The sequence below is a fragment of the Myxine glutinosa genome, chromosome 3, assembly GCF_964187855.1.
Source record: "Myxine glutinosa chromosome 3, kmMyxGlut1.1, whole genome shotgun sequence".
NCBI lineage: Eukaryota > Metazoa > Chordata > Myxini > Myxiniformes > Myxinidae > Myxine > Myxine glutinosa.
In genome coordinates, this window is record NC_136263.1 from 154,820,215 (window position 1) to 154,834,881 (window position 14,667).

Sequence of the window (14,667 nt, forward strand, 5' to 3'; positions counted from 1 at the left end):
CGGGAAGAGTGTGTAACGAAAGGGTGTGCACGAGGGTGTGTGATAATGGGGTGTGCGAACGGCGTGAGTGCACCTCGGTGGTGTGCACCAGAGTGTGCTATAACAGAGTGCGAGAAAGAATGCACACCGGACCGTGTGCGGAAAGAGTGTGCTGTTACAGAATGTAGGGAGTGTATGGGAGGCACAGGGACGCCTTGGTGTGCGAGTGTGGAGTGGGTCGTGAGTGGTGAGAACGCGGCCCAAGCATCGACACAGACCGGGGCAGTGGTTAGCGCGACGGATAGGTGATGTGAGCCCTCGGTGAGTTGTGTGCTGCGGGGACCGGCGAGGATCGATAGCGCGGCGGTTTCACAAGGACCGCCGTGCACGATTCATGCCGGTCCCCGCCCTGTATGGTTGGTGCAGCGCCGTGGCAGCAAAGGCGAAAGGCAAGGTTCAAGTGGAGGTAGGAGAGTTCGGAGCCACGCCCCCTGGCAGGTGCGGTGCTCCGACCGTGGGCGGTTGGGCCATCGTGCGTGGGACCGTGAGGCCCCGCGTAGAGATGGGGCCCTGAACCTCGACCCATCCATGCCTCCTCCCCTGGATCGAAAATGCCAGACGGACCCAACCTACAGTAGACCAACCACCCGCACGGATCGCTCGGCCTCTCGAGGTCGAGCTGTGACGATGTACTTCCGCCCGGAGAGGCTCAAGTGCAGTAGACGAATGGAAATAGTGTACCCTGCGTGGAGGAATGGTAGTTTTACCATTTCTCATCCGGGCCCATGAGCATTAGATTAGGGGGATGGCAGTGACAGGCACATGGGGGGCCAGCGATGGTTACCTCCTTGGGGCACCGAAGCTAGCCAAGGGAGGGCTAGGATAATTGACAGGGAATTAGATGACTTTAGAAGACAAAAGATTTAAGTAGTGACATTTGTACGGTAGTGGGGACGTAGGTAGTTTAGGTGGATGTTAATGATGAAGGGTGTGCTTAGTTTAATGGGATGACGGGGAAGCATGAGTTTTAGGGGAAAAGCAGTTAGTTAGATGATGCTGTGTGTGTGAGGAATTGTGTTGAGTAAAAGGAATTGATTTGAGGTGTGTGAGCACAAAAGGTGTGCAAGATATTTGGTGTGCGAGGAAAGTGGTGTGCGAATTTGGAGTGCAATATAAAAGGGTGTGCGAATTGGTGTGAGAATATTTGGTGTGGAATGCTTGGTGTGGAATAAAAGGTGTGGAATGCATGGTGCAAAGGAGTGAATGGGGGGAGATGGACCCATTCACGGACGCCCGGGATGGGTAGTGTAAACCCAGGTAGAGGGCTTAGGTAAATTGTTTGGATATTGACACCTGTGGTGCAGGTAGTGGCAAAGTAGTGCTTTGGAGGGTGCATGAGTCAGTGACATGGCTGGGCGTGTGGTTTAATTGGTGCATATGGTTATTGGGGCACTCTGTCACTGGTAGTTTGTCGGCCAGGTGAGGTCGCAAGTAGGCTCTGGGAGCCAGTTAGGGTAGTTGTGAGTAGTTGTGAGTAGTTGTGAGTGGGGCCTGAGGATCCAAGGGAAGGACCCGGGTTGCCCAATGCCAAGGAGGGCATCAGAGGGGTAAAGTGCCAGGAGGGGCCTTCCCCAGTTTAGGTAGTCGCAGGAGCAGGTAAGTTCGGGTGGTGACTTCAGTGGCGGAGGTGCGCAGGTAGGTAGACCTGCTAGTGGAGCCACATGACCCAGCCCCGAAATTGTGCAAGGGCACAGTATGAAAAATTGGGGAGTGAGACCCAAATTTCAAGGGCACCGCAGAGTGGGCAATGGGTATTCGGTTTTTAGAACCACATAGTTTAAAGATGGCCGATTGGCAGGGTATGACCCCGGGTAATGTAAATGAGTAAATGTCATTAGAGTAGTTAGGATGAGAGAAGTTTCAAGTCTCTCGGTTCCATCAAGCCCAGAAAGGACAAGGGGATTAATCCCCCCTTGGTAAGGGTAAGAAGGGCGGTGGAGAACCGTAACAATATACACACACTACGGGTCAAAAGTTTTTGAACAACTCAATTTTTCCAGTTTTTATTAAAAATTTAAGCAATTCAAGTACAGTGAATAAACTGAAATGGTACAAAGGTAAGCAGTAAACTGCTTGAGGTTAAAAAAAGTTTAGGTTAGCAAAAACGGGAAAATAATGTAAATTGCACAGTTATATTGTAAAAAAAAAGGCCTTCTTCAGGGAACAAGTAATGCGTTAACAATTTACAGCTGTTCTGCAGCAATGTAACTAAATTAAGCCTTGAAAGTTGATGTAAACAATTCCTGTGGTCCCAAAATCTGCTGATTTCCTGATTACAAACCCACAGTCTGTATAAAAGCAGTATTGGAACAGACTGTTATTGCACCCTCTGAAGCATTATTTGGACAATATTTCACTGCAGGAAGTAGTATATTGGAAACTGGAGGAAACTCTGACAGGAAGAGGTCTGGCAGACCCAAAGCCACAACAGAATCAGAAGACAAGTTTCTGAGAGTCAACAGCTTGCGTGCTAGGCGGCTCACAGGACAACAGCTTCAAGCACAGCTTAACACTGGTCGAAGTAAGCAAGTCTCAGTTTCAACTGTGAAGAGAAGACTTCGAGCTGCAGGTGTGACAGTTCGAGTGGCAGTAAGAAAGCCTTTGCTAAGATGGCAAAACAAGAAAAAGAGGCTTGCCTGGGCCATGAAGCACCACCAATGGACTACTGAAGACTGGAAGAAGGTCTTATGGACCGATGAAGCAAAATTTGAAATCTTTGGTTCATCACGCAGGGTTTTTGTACGCCGTCGAGTAGGCAAAAGGATGGTTCCTCAGTGTGTGACACCAACTGTCAAACATGGAGGAGGAAGCGTGATGGTTTGGGGCTCTTTGGCTGGATCCAGAGTCGGTGACTTGCACCGAGTGACTGGCACCCTGAACCAAAAGGGCTACCACAGCATTTTGTGGTGCCATGCAATACCCTCTGGTATATGTCTAGTTGGCCAGGGGTTTGTCCTACAGCAAGATAATGACCCTAAACACACCTCCAGGCTATGTCAAAACTACCTTCGAGGAAAAGAACAAGACGATAGGCTTCAAATCGTGGAATGGCCAGCACAGTCTCCAGACTTAAACCCCATCGAGCTGGTTTGGGATGAACTGGACAGAAGGGTGAAAGCAAAGCAACCTACAAGTGCAACACATTTGTGGGAACTTCTGCAACAGTGTTGGGAAGAACTTCCCGAACAATATTTGATTTCCATTGTAGAAAGAATGCCACGAGTGTGTTCGGCGGTTATATCTGCAAAAGGTGGCGACTTTGCTGAGTCAAAAATTTAAATTAAATTTTGTTAAACAAAATGATTCTATGATTTCTTTTTTATATCCAATTGTTTATTTGTTCTGTGGTTAATGTCAGAGTACATTGAGACATTAAACTGCGTAAATTTCAATAAAAACTGGAAAAATTGAGGTGTTCTAAAACTATTGACCGGTCGTGTGTATATACACATAATATATATATATATATATATATATATATATATATATATATATATATATATATATATATATATATATATATATATATATATATATACAGTCACGTGAAAAAGTAAGTACACCCCATGTAAAGTTTTGACTTTTTCAACATATTTCAACATACAGCTATTTGATCTTCATTTCAACAATATTGATAGATAAAGGTGATATAATACAACAAATATCATGAAACATTTACATTTTGTAGTCCATTGTATAATTTCAATAAACATAAATGCAAATTTCGCATGTGGAAAAAGTAAGTACACCCTTGGCTCGAATAGGTGGTAATGCCCCCTTTGGCAGAAACAACCTCAAGTAGGCGCTTCATATATCTGTCTACCATTCTCTGACATCGACTGGGAGAAATTTTTGCCCACTCCTCCATGCAGAATTCTTTCATTATTTGTATTTAGTATAGTGATAAATTATTATTTTATATTCATTATATTTGAAGAAAGTGATAAATGTATGGGTGTACTTACTTTTTCCACATGCGAAATTTGCATTTATGTTTATTTAAATTATACAATGGACTACAAAATGTAAATGTTTCATGATATTTGTTATTTTATATCACCTTTATCTGTCAATATTGTTGAAATGAAGATCAAATAGCTGTATGTTGAAATATTGTGAAAAAGTCAAAACTTTACATGGGGTTTACTTACTTTTTCACGTGACTGTGTATTTGACAAAGTTGTGGCCGTCGGACAAAACTTGGTGGATAGGTTGGGTGTGTGACAAGGAAGAATTTTATCAATTTTGGTGAGTATTCAAATCCGGATCAGAGAATTTTTTTAATCTTTAAGTGATTCTTCACCATTTAGAGATGCGACCAAAAATGATATGTAGCATGATATTTCAAGTTGTAAACCGATTATGCCAAAACTATGTGGATGAGTTGGTTTGGTGATAAGAACAAGACGATTATTTCGGTGAAGATCCAAATCCAGATCTAACCTATCAGTGGGATACAAAATATAAACTGTTAATTCAGCCTGGTGGAGGTATGCTCTCTATCGAGTGTTGTTCTAGTTAATGCATGGAATGGTCTCCCCATAAAGGTAATGGCGGTGTAACTGGTGGAAAGGTTACAATGGGAATTAGACATAGGTACCTGGATGCATTGGAGATAGAGCGGTTAGGGGTATCGGGCATATTCGCAGGACTTGCAGGTAGCTCGTGACGTGTGAATTTGTGATAGATCCTGGGGTTGATGCAGCGCAGGTGTGAAGGGCCGAATGACCTTCTCCTGCATCCAACTGTCTTGGGTATCTTTGTGTAAATGGGACAAGAGAGAGGAAGAATGGTTGCTAAGAAGTCAAAGATGGTGTGAAAATTAAACTATCACGACTGAAAAACTTTGTCCAAAAACTTTCCCCAAACGACCACACAAGAAAATGGGAGTAATAAAATATTGGGGTCGTCAAAGAAGTGGGATATTGAATGGTATTTTTTTTTTTTACAGGATCGAGGCTCGTGAAAGAGCTAACATTTATCACACAAAAAAATCAAACAGACACATAAAACACAACAACAGACACCCTCCCCTCCTCCTCAAAGCTGCCTCCTCCCCACTTCCTCTCCCTTCCTTCCTTCTCATACCTCCACCTCCTCCAACCTTCTACTTTGCTCTGCCCCCCCCCTCAACCTCACTGTGCCTCATCCAATCCCCACCAAACCTTTTGTCTTCCTCATCCTTCCCTTTCTCCGAACCCTTCTGCAATCTCTGACACACTATCAACAGCTCTCCCGACCTCCCCCTCTCATCACTCATCTTACCCGACCCCTCCCCTGTCCTGCACCCGATGCTTCGCTCCCTCTTCCTTAACGGTATGGACCTCAAACATCCGGGTCCCTCGCTCAAACCTGATTGACCTCTCCATACAGGTTGCTTCTGACAATCCCGACTTGATCTGCTAAACAGAAACTTTCCTCCTTCAAGATGTCTCTGATTCCTTAATATCTCTTCCTGGTTACTCCCTCCTCCGGTATGATAGACCTGAGCCTCGTCCTGGTGGTGGGGTTGCTATCTTTATCAAAAACTCTCTTCCTCACTCTCCTTGCACTGCCCTCTCTCCACCCCACCCCCAGGAGTACCTCTGGCTACGACTTCCTCTCCACTCCCACCTTTTGTACATATGTGTTCTGTACCGTCTTCCAAACAGTGATGACTCCATTTACATGTCGCTGTCTGACAACATGTACCAACTTCTATCCACTCATCCCAACTCTCTCTTTCTCATATGTGGCGACTTCAACTGTCATCATGCCAGGTGGCTGGGTGTGGGTTCCTCTCTCACCAGTCATGGCACCTCAGCAAAGGACTTCTGCGACTCATTGGGACTGACACAATCTGTCAATTTCCCGACCCGGAACACAGTTAATGGAGTATCTTCTCTTCTAGACTTTGTTTTGACCAACTTCCCTGAAAATGTCTGCTGCTCTTCTTCTACTCCAATTATTTCTTCTGATCATGTGCTTGTTAAAGTGGACATCTCTCTGGCCATTCTCAGAGAGCCTCCTCAGCGTCGACGAGTCTGACATTTCACTCAGGCCGACTGGCACGATCTTCAAGCGGCCATCAATCATCTATAACTGGTCCCGATCTCAACTGCCTCTGACACCAACTCTTCCTGGGAATTCTTCCAAAGTAAATTGCTCTCTCTCATGCACAGATTTATCCCATCTCGTCTTCAGTTGTCATACCCTTCCTCCCGTCCATGGTACACTGAATCTTGTGGTGAGGCAGTTGCCCTGAAACAACTTGCCTTTGTCTCATGGAAGGTTAATCAAACTGAAGGAAATCTCAGTTCCTTTCACAAAGCGTGGAACAAGTGTGTGTCTCCCCTCAGGAGTGCCAGGAAGCACTATCTCTCTAATCTCAAGACTGAACTCTCAAACCTGTCTCCCTCCTCCAAATCCTGTTGGCATCTGGTCAAATCTGTTTCTGGTATTTGTTCCCCCTCCATCCCCTCCCTTACCTCAAACAGCTACACAGCCGACACCGGACGTGACAAAGCCGAATGCCTCAGCTCTGTGTTTGCCTCAAAATCTTGTGTCCCAAACCCATCTCTCTCTGTTCCCACCTTTCCCAGTCGAACCCAACTGCTCCTGGACTCCGTGTCCTTCTCTCCTGACAAGGTGGAGAAGTTTTTGTCAAACCTCGACTCTGATTCTGCAACTGGACCAGACGACATCAGCACACGGGTCCTAAAATCCTGCTCTTCCGCTCTATCTCACCCTCTCTCTGTTCTTTTCACCCTCTCTTTTTAGTAACAGAGACAGCACTGCCATCAGGTGCCAGCACGGACATGTGGGACGTGCCCGGACGATCAGTCAGCATGACGTCTGTCTGACCGGAGATGGCCGAGCGAACTTTCGCTGCAAACTCTGGTGAAAGTAAACGCCTCACGAGCTGAAAAACAAAAGATAACATCTATAACAAAAAATAAAACGACAAAAGATTTTCTGGAAGTCCTAGCAGTGTCCATGTGTTTATATCTCTCCGACCCCCACCACTCTTCCCAGGCCCCCACCCCTCCAAGCCCTCTCCCTCCCGCAGATCTCCCAATGTCCCTGTTCTCTGCTGTTGTACTTGCGTAATTCCCTCTCTCTCCCCATCTTGTCTCCCCCTCCCTTTATTATGTTTTTTTTGTGTTGTATGTGCTAATGTGTGTTTAATGTGCTAGCTCTTACATGAGCCTCGATCTTGTATACAAAAAAGAAAGAAAAAAGAAGGTCATCTGCTTGGAAATCAGCCAACATTACCGCTTTACACAAAAAAGGTGCAAAAACAGATCCTTGCAATGACAGACCAATCAGCCTGCTCCCAATTAATCAGCAAGGTCATGGAATCGATCATCGCTTCTGATATCAAATCCTTCCTCTTCTCCAATGGCTTGATCTCTAATCATCAATTTGGATTCAGACCAGGTCACTCTACTCTGGACATGCTGCTTATGCTGTCTGAACAATGGATGGAGGTCCTCAATGCCAACCAGGAAATCAGAGCTGTCTCCCTTGACATATCTTGTGCCTTCGAAATGGTCTGGCACCCCGCTCTGCTCACCAAACTCTCATCCTAAGGTATCCATGGAAACCTCCACGCATGGCTGGCAGACTTCCTCTCTGGTCGTAGTCAACGTGTGGCCCTGAATGGAATTCTCTCTTCTCCCCTTCCTGTTCAGGCTGGAGTTCCCCAAGGCAGTGTTCTGGGACCTGTGCTTTTTCTGGTCTTCATTATTGATGTCTCCGACTCTATGGAAAATCCTCTCTATCTTTGATGATGACTTCACCCTCTTCCACTCCATATCCCAACCCTCAGATCGGCAGACAGCAGTCTCTTCACTCTCTGCTGACCTGGATAAAATCACAAACTGGTCAAACAAGTGGAACATGTCTTTCAATCCTGACAAATCTCACACTCTCACTTTGTCTCTCCGAAAAGACCGTCTGGACAACCCTCCCATCTACTTTCTGAACAATCCTCTTGAATAATTTCTGTCACACAAGCTTTTAGGTCTCACTATCTGCCATGTTTTTGTTCCTGGGAAAACCACATTTCCAAGCTGGCCTCCAAAGCCAGTCGCCGACTGGGCATCCTCCGTCGTGCGAAGTCCTTTCTGGGCACCTCTGAGCTCCTCACCACATACAAAGCTTTCATCCGCAGCTCAATGGAATACTGCTCTCCCCTCTGGGCTGGTGCTCCTGCCTCACACCGAGCTCGGTTTCACTCTGTAGAAATTAAAGCTTTCAGAATCATTGGAATCTCCCACGATGAAGCTATTTCTGAAGGCCTTTCTCTCTCTCACCGCAGGTAGGTAGGTGGTCTTTCTGTCTTCTACTGACTCATCTCCGGCCTAGCTCTCCCTGTTCTGTCTGTGCTCTGTCCCCCAAATATTCCTGCAGGATGCACAAGATCTGCAAGCAACCCTCTTCTGGTGAAACTGCCAAAATCAAGACTCTCCTCTCACCTTCACTCCTTTTTTTATCCCACCTCTGGAACAAACTCCCACACTCTCTTCCCTCTCCTCTCTCCAGGTCTTTAGAACAGCTGTTCACCACCATCTCTTATCTTCCCCTATCCAAAAACCTTGATATTTTCTACCCCATTAAAACACCCCAAAACCGCTTCTGTAAATCCCCAACTTCTTTTCTGAAATTCCTAGAAGTGTTCATTTGCGTTATACCGTGTACCCCTCCATCCTCCCCCAGCCATCCCCCTTCCACAGATCTACCAGTCCCTGTTCTCTTCTGATGTTGTGCTTTTGTGCTTCCTTCTCTCCCCTTCTTGTCTCCCGTTCCCTTCATTACATGTTTTATGTGTCTGTGCATGTTTTCATGTTCAATGTGTTAGCTCTTACACGAGCCTCAATTCTGTATACAAAAAAAAACAACCTGAGAAAAAAAACAACCCGCCTGAGGCAAACACCTCGGGGCCGCCAACCCCACCCTATCTCTGTTTTATAACTTTTTAAGGAACTTTCTTTCATGAAGATCATAAATTAGAGTAGCAACGAGCTCATAATTAAAGCAACATCACAGCAGCTACCTTTTTAGTTCACGGTACAAGTGTTGAAAAGTAAATAAATAAAGTATTGTCACGTCAGCCGTGTACTTACCAGCGATGGGTGACGTTTAGCCGTCATGGTGCTTTAACTCGAAGGCGAATAAGCCGAAAATTGGTGGTACTTTTTGGCGCGCACAGGATGGGACCAAAGTGCTTACCTGCGCGGACGAAAGCCATGGGGTTTTATCCGCAATCCAACACCACGCAAACAAGACATGACAAATGACATGCAACGATAATAAATTGAATGAAGTAAATAAATGTGGTAAAAATGAAAGGTGAGGTAAAACTATAATTCCTACTGTGAGGGACCCTCCACGCAGACACAAAAACAGACAGGGGGAAAGACAATGAAAATAAAACAATGGTCTTTTTTAAATATCAGCCAACACTCAGTTGCTCCCCAAGGTCGATGAAAGACGTCGGCACTTCGAGGTGGCCGGACGCTGCCCACGCGGGAAGTGCCCCACCAATGGCGCCGAAACAAACGCCCAGGTGTGGGCAAGCAGTCAAATGGCCTTCTTTGTTCCTGCCGCCAAACGAGATGCAGCTTCCAACTCTTCCAAAAAGCACCACAGCCAACAACACGTCCCCCTCCGACTTTGCAAAAGTTCACACAAGCTCCGAAAGCTCTCCTCCAAAACCTCCACATGAGCCACCCGAGACAAATGCGTCCACCCGATCCAAAAGCCAGAACGAGACGAGAGAGAAACAGATTCTTCTTCTTCCTAACTCGAACCTTCTCGCTCTGTCACACCGACCAATCGCTGAGCTCTCTTGAAACACCCCACGTCCTCTTGACCAATGACCAACTTCGGGGCGTGGCCTTTTTCCTTGCTGATTGGTGGGAGGGGTTAGTTGTTCATTACGAGAACGTTCGGCTCTGCTCGGGAATGGTGTCGGTTATGGTTGGTTAATGGAGGATGTTGTTGTTGGTTACGGGGTTTTGCATGGCGGCCTGGTAGTTGTAAAAACACACAGGGGAAAACCACAGGAGGAAACCACAAACTGGGAGAATTACCCTTCGACCCCACCTAATTAACATACCACCACCCCCATGTGGTGACACTTAAACGATCTTAAGCTCACAGGTTTTCTACTTAAATACATCGAGATTGGCTCCTACGCATCCACGGTCCATGCTAATCTACACGGTTCTACCTCCACTATAGTATTTCTTCACGTACCCCCACAAACGAAACAGTATTAACAAATCTATTATGCCACAACTTTTTAACAACTTTTTTTTAACTCGATCGCATTTGACAAAGAGTTGTGAAAAGCTAAAGAAGAAGAAACCTCGTTTGGCTTCTCAGATAAAATAAATAATTCTGTCTCTGCAATTTCAGATTTATCTGCTTTTAAAAATCGCTTTTTCGGCAAGCATTGCACGGATTGACATGAAACTTTCACCACAGGTGTTTGTGTGTGTGTGTCTGTGTGTGTGTGTGTGTGTGTGGGGGGGGGGGGGTGGATATGTGTGTGTTGGGTGGGGGGAGGGGTTGGGGTGTGCTTGTGGAGGGGGGGGGGGGCGGATGTGTGTGTGTGTGTGTGGGTGGGTTTGTTGTGTGCGTGTGTGTGTGTGTGTTAGGGATAGGGGGTGTGTGTGTGCGTGTGTGTGTGTGTGTGTATTAGGGGTGGGGGGGGGGGGGATGTGTGTGTGTTTGTGTGTGTATGCATGTGGGGATGTGTTTGTGTGTGTGTGTGTGGATGTGTGGATGTGCGTGTGTGTAGATGTGTGTGTGGGTGTGGGGGGGTGGATATGTGTGTGTGGGAGGGGGGCTTGGGGTGTGCATGTGGAGGTGGGGGGCGGATGTGTGTGTGTGTGTGTGTGTGTGTGGATGTGTGGAGGGGTGTGTGTGTGGGGGGAGGGGTGTGGGGGTGTTTGTGTGTGTGTGTGTGGGTGGTGGTAGGGGGAATGTGTGTGTTGGGGTGGGGGGGGGGAGGGTGGAGGGATGTGTGCGTGTGTTTGTGTGTGTGTGTGTATATGTGGATGTGCGTGTGTGTGGATGTGTGTGTGTGGGGGTGTGGGGGGGAGGGGGGGTGGATATGTGTGTGTGTGGGGGTGGGTGGGGGGTTGGGGTGTGCGTGTGGAGGAGGGAGGGTTGGATGTGTGTGTGTGTGTGTGTGTGTGTGTGTGTGAGAGATAGAATTTTGAGGAACAGAAATGAAAAAATGAGATGTGTGTGTGGAGTGTTGTGTGTGTGTATGTGTGAAGGGGTGTGCGTGTGGGGGGAGGGGTGTGGGGGTGTTGTGGGGGGGTGTGTGTGTGTGTTAGGGGTGGGGGGATGTGTGTGTGTGTGTGTGTGTGTGTGTTGGGGGTGAGGGTGGGGGAATGTGTATGTGTGTTTGTGTGTGTGTTAGGGGTGGGGGGATGTGTGTGTATGTGTGTGTGTGTGTTGGGGTGGGGGGGGGGCGTGGAGAGATGTGTGCGTGTGTTTGTGTGTGTGTGTATATGTGGATGTGTGTATGGGTGTGGGTGTGGGGGGGGGGGGCGGATATGTGTGTGTGTGTGGGGGGTTGGGGTGTGCATGTGGAGGAGGGAGGGTTGGATGTGTTTGTGTGTGTGTATGTGTGGAGGGGTGTGTGTGTGTGGAGGGGTGTGCGTGTGGGGGGAGGGGTGTGGGGGTGTTTGTGTGTGTGTGTGTGTGTGTTAGGGGTGGGGGTGATGTGTGTGTGTGTGTGTTTTGGGGGTGGGGGGGGGGGGGATGTGTGCGTGTGTTTGTGTGTGTTTTAGGGGTGGAGGGATGTGTGTGTGTGTGTGGGGGGGGGGGGGGGAATGTGTGCATGTGTTTTTGTGTGCGTGTGTGTATGTGGGGGGTGGGGGTGCTAGGGGGAATGTGTGTGTGTGTGGGGATGTGTGTGCATGTGTGTGTGTGTGTGTGTGTGGGGGTGTGTGTGTGTGGGGTCTGTGTGGGGGGATGTGTGTGTGGGGATGTGTATTGGGGGGTGGGAGGGGAAGGGGATGTGCGTTTGTGTGGATATGTGTGTGCGTGTGGGGGGAGAGGTGTGGGGATGCTTGTGTGTGGGTGTGTGTGTGTGTGTGTGGATATGTGTGTGTGTGTGTGTGTGTGTGTGTGTTGGGGGTGGGGTGTGTTTGTGTGTGTGTAGGGGGGGGGATGTGTGCGTGTGTGTGGGGGGGAGGGATGTGTGTGTGTGTGTGTGTGGAGGGGTGTGCGTGTGGGGGGAGGGGTGTGGGTGTGTGTGTGGGGGTGGGGGTAGGGGGGATGTGTGCATGTGTGTGTGTGTGTGTCAGGGTTGTATCCAAGGGGGTTGTGTCAAAGCATGTCCAATGAAAGTGGGGTTGTCTCAAAAGTGGGGTTGTATCAAAAGTGGGGTTGTATCAAAAGTGGGGTTGTATCAAAAGTGGGCTTGTATCAAAAGTGGGCTTGTATCAAAAGTGGGGTTGTATCAAAAGTGGGGTTGTATCAAAAGTGGGGTTGTATCAAAAGTGGGGTTGTATCATAAGTGGGGTTGTATCAAAAGTGGGGTTGTATCAAAAGTGGGGTTGTATCAAAAGTGGGGTTGTATCATAAGTGGGGTTGTATCAAAAGTGGGGTTGTATCATAAGTGGGGTTGTATCAAAAGTGGGGTTGTATCATAAGTGGGGTTGTATCAAAAGTGGGGTTGTATCAAAAGTGGGGTTGTATCATAAGTGGGGTTGTATCAAAAGTGGGTGCGAGTAAACCGGTCATTACTGCCAGCAGTTTTAAAGTGGCAGTTATAGTTTATTTAATTATTCGATCAATGACCTAATTAATTATTATTTTTAAAGTTACAGATTCAGATGAAATGGTGGTGGTTTATGTATTCTATTAGCCAATTGATTAACTATTTAATTTTTTTTAATGATTTTTCTTTATTTATTTACATCATTATTTATTTATTAATTTTCTTTCTCATCTGGGCAATATCTCAGGCACCTTTTGAGCTAGGAAGTTGATATTTGGACACGACAGTGACCAAGTGACGTGGCTATAAAGGATATTTTAGATTTATTGATTAATCACTTAATTATTTTTTGATTAATAAATTAATTATTTGATTTTTTTTTAAATGACATTTAATTAAATTTCTAAAAGTTATATATTCGGATGAAGTACTCATGGTTTAGTTATGCTTTTCGCCAATTGATTAAGAAAAGATTTTATGATGATCTTTTGTTGATTGTAATTATGCAATTGACCCTTTGAGTGCGGATGACGTCCAGTGCTGCAACCCGCAAAAAGGTTTTGTGTATGGATGACTTTACTACACGTCATCGACTACACCTATAAATAGATAGTCAGTACGTGGTTGCATTCCAGTACTAAAATGCCAAATTAATCCCGTACCGTAGGTATTTTTATCAAAAAAAATTCCTGTACTCAAAGGGTTAATCAATCAATTTATTGTACACCTCTCTCTCCCAATACAGTCTCTATGAGCTGCACAGCGGTATTGCCAGGCGCCAGAGGCGCCCCGGAAATGCCACGCTGATGATATTTAATTATTTGGCATGGGGCGGTGTACTTTAAATGTATCTGTACTTGTTTCAGAATTTTTTTTACTAAATAATTAAAAATGAAACAAAGAAATATCTAATTGACATAAGTATTCAATGCCTTGAGTCAATACTTCGTAGAAGCGTCTTTGGTAGCGATTACAGCTTTGAGTCTTCTTGGGTATGTCTGGATCAGCTTTGTACATCTGGATTTGGGGAGATTCTCCCATTCTTCCTTGCAGATTTGCTCAAGCTCTGTCATATTAGATGGGGGGTGTTGGTGAACAGCAATCTTCAAGTCATTCCACATATTATCAATGGGATTCGAGTCTGGGCTTTGACTGTGCCACTCAAGGACTTAATGTTCTTGTTCTGCAGCCATACCAGTGTTACTTTGGCTGTATGATTGGAGTCATTGTTCTGTTGGAACGTAAATATTCACTGCAGTCTCAGGTCTTTTGCACTGTGAAGCAAATTTTCCTCCAGGATTTGCCTGTATTTGGCTCCATTCGTTGTTTCCTCTATCCTTACAAGTCTCCCAGTCCCTGCCACTGAAAGGCATCCCCATAGCATGATGCTACCACCACCATTCTTCACTGTAAGGATGGTGTTAAATGGGTGATGATCTGGCCTCGGATTATACTAAACATACCACTTTGCATTCGAAACAAAGAGTTCAAATTTCGTCTCATCAGACCACAGAATCTTTTGCCTCATGCTTCCATTGGTCTTTCACGTGCGTTTTCGAACTCCAGGCATGCTGTCATGTGCCTTTTTCTCCGGAGTGGATTCTGTCTGGCCACTCTCCCATAAAGCCGAGATTTGTTGAAATTACAGCAGGTTCTCCCATCCCAGCCAAAGAACTCTGCAGTTCTGCCAGAGTGATCATTGGGTTATTGGTCACTTACCTGACCAAGGTCCTTCTTGTCCGATTGCTCAGTTTGGTCGAAGGGCCAGATCTAGGAAGAGTCTGGGTAGTTACATATTCTTTCCACTTCTTAATAATGGAGCTCACTGTGCTTTTGGGAACTTTCAACACTCCAGAAATTGTTCTATACACTTCTTCAGATCTATGTCTCCTCAAAAATTT